The sequence below is a fragment of the Garra rufa genome, chromosome 18 (assembly GCF_049309525.1).
Source record: "Garra rufa chromosome 18, GarRuf1.0, whole genome shotgun sequence".
NCBI lineage: Eukaryota > Metazoa > Chordata > Actinopteri > Cypriniformes > Cyprinidae > Garra > Garra rufa.
In genome coordinates this window covers 3,253,911-3,260,047 of record NC_133378.1, presented here as the reverse complement: position 1 = coordinate 3,260,047, position 6,137 = coordinate 3,253,911, and the positions used below count along the sequence as shown (strand labels likewise).

The following is a 6,137-nucleotide window of genomic DNA, read 5'->3' as shown; positions in this document are numbered from 1 at the left end:
GTACAATCCACTGAACAAACCAACCCAGGCTCATTGGCAATACGTGACTCTGCCTACATTTCTGCAGAACCTGAAATACGTATCTCCAGGTACATTTAGCTGCACTTTTCGGGTGAACCGTCCACTAGAGGCGCTAATGTGTATTTTTTTTCCTCCTTTTTAAATACACGTTTATTAAAGGTTAGAAAGCAAATTAAACAGTGCTCGGTCTTCTCAGCATACAAAACGTTTGTATTAAACTTGTTAATTCCACATTTTTAAGGTGCCAAAGACACACGTCTCGTCTGGATTTATCCTTTAACTTCGATGGAGAGCAGTTGCGTACAAATACCACGCAGCATCTTCTACGGCAATTACGTCACCAGCGAGGCTCAGTTCGACCAGTCCACCTGATACGTGTACACCTTCAAGCAGGTAAGTGACCGCGACAATCTTTTCATTATTTTAATTATTTCAGTGTTTCTGCATCACTTCCATGGCGTCATGTGTTAAAACGGAAGCTTAGTGGAACAGTTAGCACGGCTGCTAACGTTAGCCTACGATTGACATTAGCCTAAGCATTACCACTGTAACTGTAGTTTTACTATAGTATTTGTAGGATATGCACACTAACCACTAGCTTACTATGGTTTTACCACTGTAATTGTAGTTTTACTATAGTATTTGTAGTATATGCACACTAACCACTAGCTTACTATGTTTTTACCACTGTAACTGTAGTTTTACTATAGTATTTGTAGGATATGCACACTAACCACTAGCTTACTGTGGTTTTACCACTTTAATTGTAGTTTTACTATGGTATTTGTAGTATAAGCACAGTAAACACAATGCTTACTGTGGTTTTACCACTGTAACCGTAGTTTTACTATAGTATTTGTAGTATATGCACACTAACCACTAGCTTAGTATGGTTTTACCACTGTAACCGTAGTTTTACTATAGTATTTGTAGGATATGCACACTAACCACTAGCTTACTGTGGTTTTACCACTGTAACCGTAGTTTTACTATAGTATTTGTAGGATATGCACATTAACCACTAGCTTACTGTGGTTTTACCACTGTAACCGTAGTTTTACTATAGTATTTGTAGGATATGCACACTAACCACTAGCTTACTGTGGTTTTACCACTGTAACCGTAGTTTTACTATAGTATTTGTAGTATATGCACACTAACCACTAGCTTACTATGGTTTTACCACTGTAACTGTAGTTTTACTATAGTATTTGTAGGATATGCACACTAACCACTAGCTTACTGTGGTTTTACCACTGTAACCATAGTTTTACTGTGGTATTTGTAGTATAAGCACAATAAACACAATGCTTACTATGGTTTTACCACTGTAACTGTAGTTTTACTACAGTATTTGTAGTATATGCACACTAACCACAAGCTTACTATAGTTTTACCACTGTAACCGTAGTTTTACTATAGTATTTGTAGGATATGCACACTAACCACTAGCTTACTATAGTTTTACCACTGTAACTGTAGTTTTACTATAGTATTTGTAGTATATGCACACTAACCAGTAGCTTACTATGGTTTTACCACTGTAACCATAGTTTTACTGTGGTATTTGTAGTATATGCACACTAACCACTAGCTTACTATGGTTTTACCACTGTAACTGTAGTTTTACTATAGTATTTGTAGGATATGCACACTAACCACTAGCTTACTGTGGTTTTACCACTGTAACCATAGTTTTACTGTGGTATTTGTAGTATAAGCACAATAAACACAATGCTTACTATGGTTTTACCACTGTAACTGTAGTTTTACTACAGTATTTGTAGTATATGCACACTAACCACAAGCTTACTATAGTTTTACCACTGTAACTGTAGTTTTACTATAGTATTTGTAGGATATGCACACTAACCACTAGCTTACTATAGTTTTACCACTGTAACCGTAGTTTTACTATAGTATTTGTAGGATATGCACACTAACCACTAGCTTACTATAGTTTTACCACTGTAACTGTAGTTTTACTATAGTATTTGTAGTATATGCACACTAACCAGTAGCTTACTATGGTTTTACCACTGTAACCATAGTTTTACTGTGGTATTTGTAGTATAAGCACAGTAAACACAATGCTTACTATGGTTTTACCACTGTAACTGTAGTTTTACTGTGGTATTTGTAGTATAAGCACAGTAAACACAACTCTTACTATGGTTTTACCACTGTAACTGTAGTTTTACTGTGGTATTTGTAGGATATGCACAGTAAACACAACTCTTACTATGGTTTTACCACTGTAACTGTAGTTTTAATATAGTATTTGTAGTATATGCACAGTAAACACAACGCTTACTATGGTTTTACCACTGTAACTGTAGTTTTAATATAGTATTTGTAGGATATGCACACTAACCACTAGCTTACTATGGTTTTACCACTGTAACTGTAGTTTTACTGTGGTATTTGTAGGATATGCACAGTAAACACAACGCTTACTATGGTTTTACCACTGTAACTGTAGTTTTACTATAGTATTTTTAGTATAAGCACAGTAAACACAACGCTTACTATGGTTTTACCACTGTAACTGTAGTTTTAATATAGTATTTGTAGTATATGCACAGTAAACACAACGCTTACTATGGTTTTACCACTGTAACTGTAGTTTTACTATAGTATTTGTAGGATATTTTTTTTTTTTTGGAAACACAACGCTTACTATGGTTTTACCACTGTAACTGTAGTTTTACTATAGTATTTGTAGGATATGCACACTAACCACTAGCTTACTGTGATTTTACCACTGTAACCATAGTTTTACTGTGGTATTTGTAGTATAAGCACAGTAAACACAATGCTTACTATGGTTTTACCACTGTAACTGTAGTTTTAATATAGTATTTGTAGTATATGCACAGTAAACACAACGCTTACTATGGTTTTACCACTGTAACTGTAGCTTTACCATAGTAACTTTGATTTTACGGTGTACTATTTGTAAAGCGCAGTAACCACAATGCCTACCACACTTTTAAATGTTTTTTTGTGAAGTAATTGTAATTCAGTATTTGTTTCTGTCTTGCAGTTATGTCAGATCACCTTCTCCAGCAGCTAAGAAGCCATCTCTGGTAAAAGCCATCACTGTATGAACTGTAATTCATAATTAATTTACATATAGTTTTGCTCTCTCTCTCTCTTTCTGTGGTTCATCATGACATTTTTAAAATGTCATAATTTTGACCAATTCTGTTAGAAAGCTGCTAGAATTAACAGGGAACTTGAACTCAAAGCTCCAAGTGCTGATCTTGAAGAAGCTGTCAAAGAGGCTGAAAAGTCCTTCTATGATTCAATCTTTCACAGTAATGTTGTAGACATTTAGCTATAACTGATTTGCTTTAATCAACGCATCCTTATTGTTAGTGTTAATAATACCTTTCCTTAGAGTCCTTCCTCTCAAATATTTTGGTCACAGATTTTGTTTAGCACATTGTCTCAACATGTGTGTATTTCTCTTTGTTTTAGGGTAAAGGGAAGACCAAAGGAAGGCCTGTCATGGGATTTGAATTGGGCCATGTTGTGCATTTCTGGAAAAGACCAAAAGCAAAGGCAAACATTCCAATGGTATGTCAATGTTGGTCTGAGCACCTGGACTGAACTGTACTGCAGTTACATTTTGCACAGCATCTGTACATACCCTACAGCCCCATCAGAAACAACAACCAACAAAGTGTCATGTCGAAATATTAATAACTAATACAATTTACCAAGCCTTGCATGTCTACTGATTATTTTTTTTATTTCTCCTCTAGTCAACACTCACTCCCATCTCTAACTAGTCATGTGAGAAATCAGACCTTCAGTTAATTTGGCCAAATCAGATCACTTAAAGCTGTTCACACCAAGAGCAAGAATTATAATGACTATTTTAATTGTTTATATTTCACACTAACAGAAAATAACATTCTTTTTATCATAAGCGTATGCTGCAGTTATGTTGTCTGCATTTAAATGCTCAGGCTATTTGTGTGGTGGATTTTGATTGGCTGTCAATGTTTTCATTGTTCAACATCTGGAAAAAAAAATTCTGAAAGAGATTCCAACCATATTGTTTCTGTCATTTTATGTCAAATAGCTGCGGTGTGGACTCATCCTTGGTGTGAAGAGGCGTTTAAACTGCTTACAACAAAACCATCAGCAGGTAATCATATTTAAAATAATTCATTTTAGTTTGCTGTTAAATAATTTTTTTTTTCTAATGCTGCTTGCTTCTCATTCTGTTAAACTTACACAATTCTGCCTATTTCTCTTCATCTTATTTCTTTACTCCCTCACTTAACACATTAGTTTGTGCTCTGTTGAAAAATAGAAGCTTAGAGTTTGCATGATGGCCTTTTCTCAGACTCTGAATAGAAATGTATACAGATGAACTCAGGAGACTGCTAGAGTTGCCCGGGAACTTGAGTTTGAAGTATATAATTATAACTGCTTAATTTATATGTTTAAACAACAATAATAATTAAAAATTGGGTCAATAAATATTGTATTGTTTTAAAGATGAAGACCAAAAAAAGCAAAGAAAATCAGTCCCGGCAAGCCAGTCCTGATGAATGAGGAATGAACATGGTCTTCTTGTGCCCAAACACAGAGCTGAAAATTTGCACATTTCTACTGGTATGTATGTATTCAAGCAATGTAGTTATACGGGTTGGGGTTAGGGTTATATGGGGTATAGCAATGGATGTTAATCTCTCAAAAGACAGCCGTTACCATTTTTCACATGCACTTTTTTTTTTTTTTTTTTTATAGCTCCTAGAATTGGCAAATCAACTGTGCTATCATCTCTGGAATTTGGGCAGGATTGGCCAAATATGGTGAGTACTAACACCTGCACCTATTCATCAACACTATTTCTCTGGAATTATTGTTGACTTATTGTTTTGTTTGTTTGAAGGAGGGTGAAGCCAGTTGACCATATCAATTCAATGGCCACCAGATGCAGCATTGCAGCCTGAAACCGCCAGTAAACTGCGATGAGGACTGCATTCCTGAACAATTCTACTGTGACAGCTCAGATGTTACGGCCCGTAAAAGTAAACTTCACAAATGACAACTGCAAAATAGTTGTGAAGGGATCCATTTGGCTCATATCTCCAACAAGAATCAATGGTAAGTCCAATGCAACAATTAAAAATAAAGATATATATTGTTTATTAATTTACAACACCCTAAATACATGTTATGTCCCTCCAGGATATTTACATCAGTTGGTGTGTGAGGAAAGCATAGAGGACCATCAGAGACTCCAGCCACCAGAGCCATGGATTTTTCTCATCGTTACCATCAGGCAGAAGTTATTGCAGAACCTGCACCAGCAGACACATTTTTCCACAGGCAATTAGACTGCACTGAACTTATACCAGAAACAATACACAGCACATCAAGCTCATATGCACTGCTCTCTATCAGTTGCACTGTCTGGACTCTAACTCGCTATTATTCTGCACCATGACATTCTGTTTGAACTGATTCATTCCACACTGCACTGCAAAGGTATGCGTACTGTGATTATTGTTTTAATTTCATGCTCTCTGTATAGCATACTATTTACCTTATTGTTCTCTACCTGTATTGAGTCCCTTATATGTGTGTGTTGCCTGCATTGAGCATTTGTTGTCTATACTTTCATGCTGCAGTTTTCACAAAAAAATGTCACCACCTGTACACTTGTGATCATGGTATTGTGACAATAAAGTGATATGATTTAAATTGGTCACATGTCTTTTGTCCGTCAGTTGTACTGTAGTGTGCTGGATAACAACTTCAAATTGTTCATGACATGGAAGGAGATTATTAAGATAGGGATATGGATAAGCAAGCAAGAGGAAGAAAACCAAGAGAGCTCTGATGATGAGCAGGAAACTGAATGTGATTCTATGATGCTCAAGACATTTAACCATGCATGCATTTGGGAGGCTTCATCTGGTTAAAATAATATGGTTTTAACCAGAGCCATATAAAAAGAGAGTTGCGACACGCTTTGATCTCGCCGCCGCACGGTCACGTGGTTCATGGAGCTCTCAATAGTTCCAAACAGCTCCGCGCTGTCAATGTGTTTGAATGGAGTTAAATAGGATAGACAGTAGTTTTATTATATT

The 6,137-nt window shown here is 35.9% G+C and overlaps 1 long non-coding RNA gene across 1 annotated transcript; it reads left to right on the top strand.

The window, feature by feature from the left end:
• Positions 1-208: 208 nt before the first annotated feature.
• Positions 209-5,752, top strand: LOC141291683 (uncharacterized). Its single transcript, XR_012340361.1, has 8 exons — positions 209-414; positions 3,068-3,110; positions 3,505-3,603; positions 4,115-4,180; positions 4,537-4,653; positions 4,789-4,853; positions 4,934-5,148; positions 5,233-5,752. It is a non-coding gene; the product is annotated as an uncharacterized lncRNA (long non-coding RNA).
• Positions 5,753-6,137: the final 385 nt, after the last annotated feature.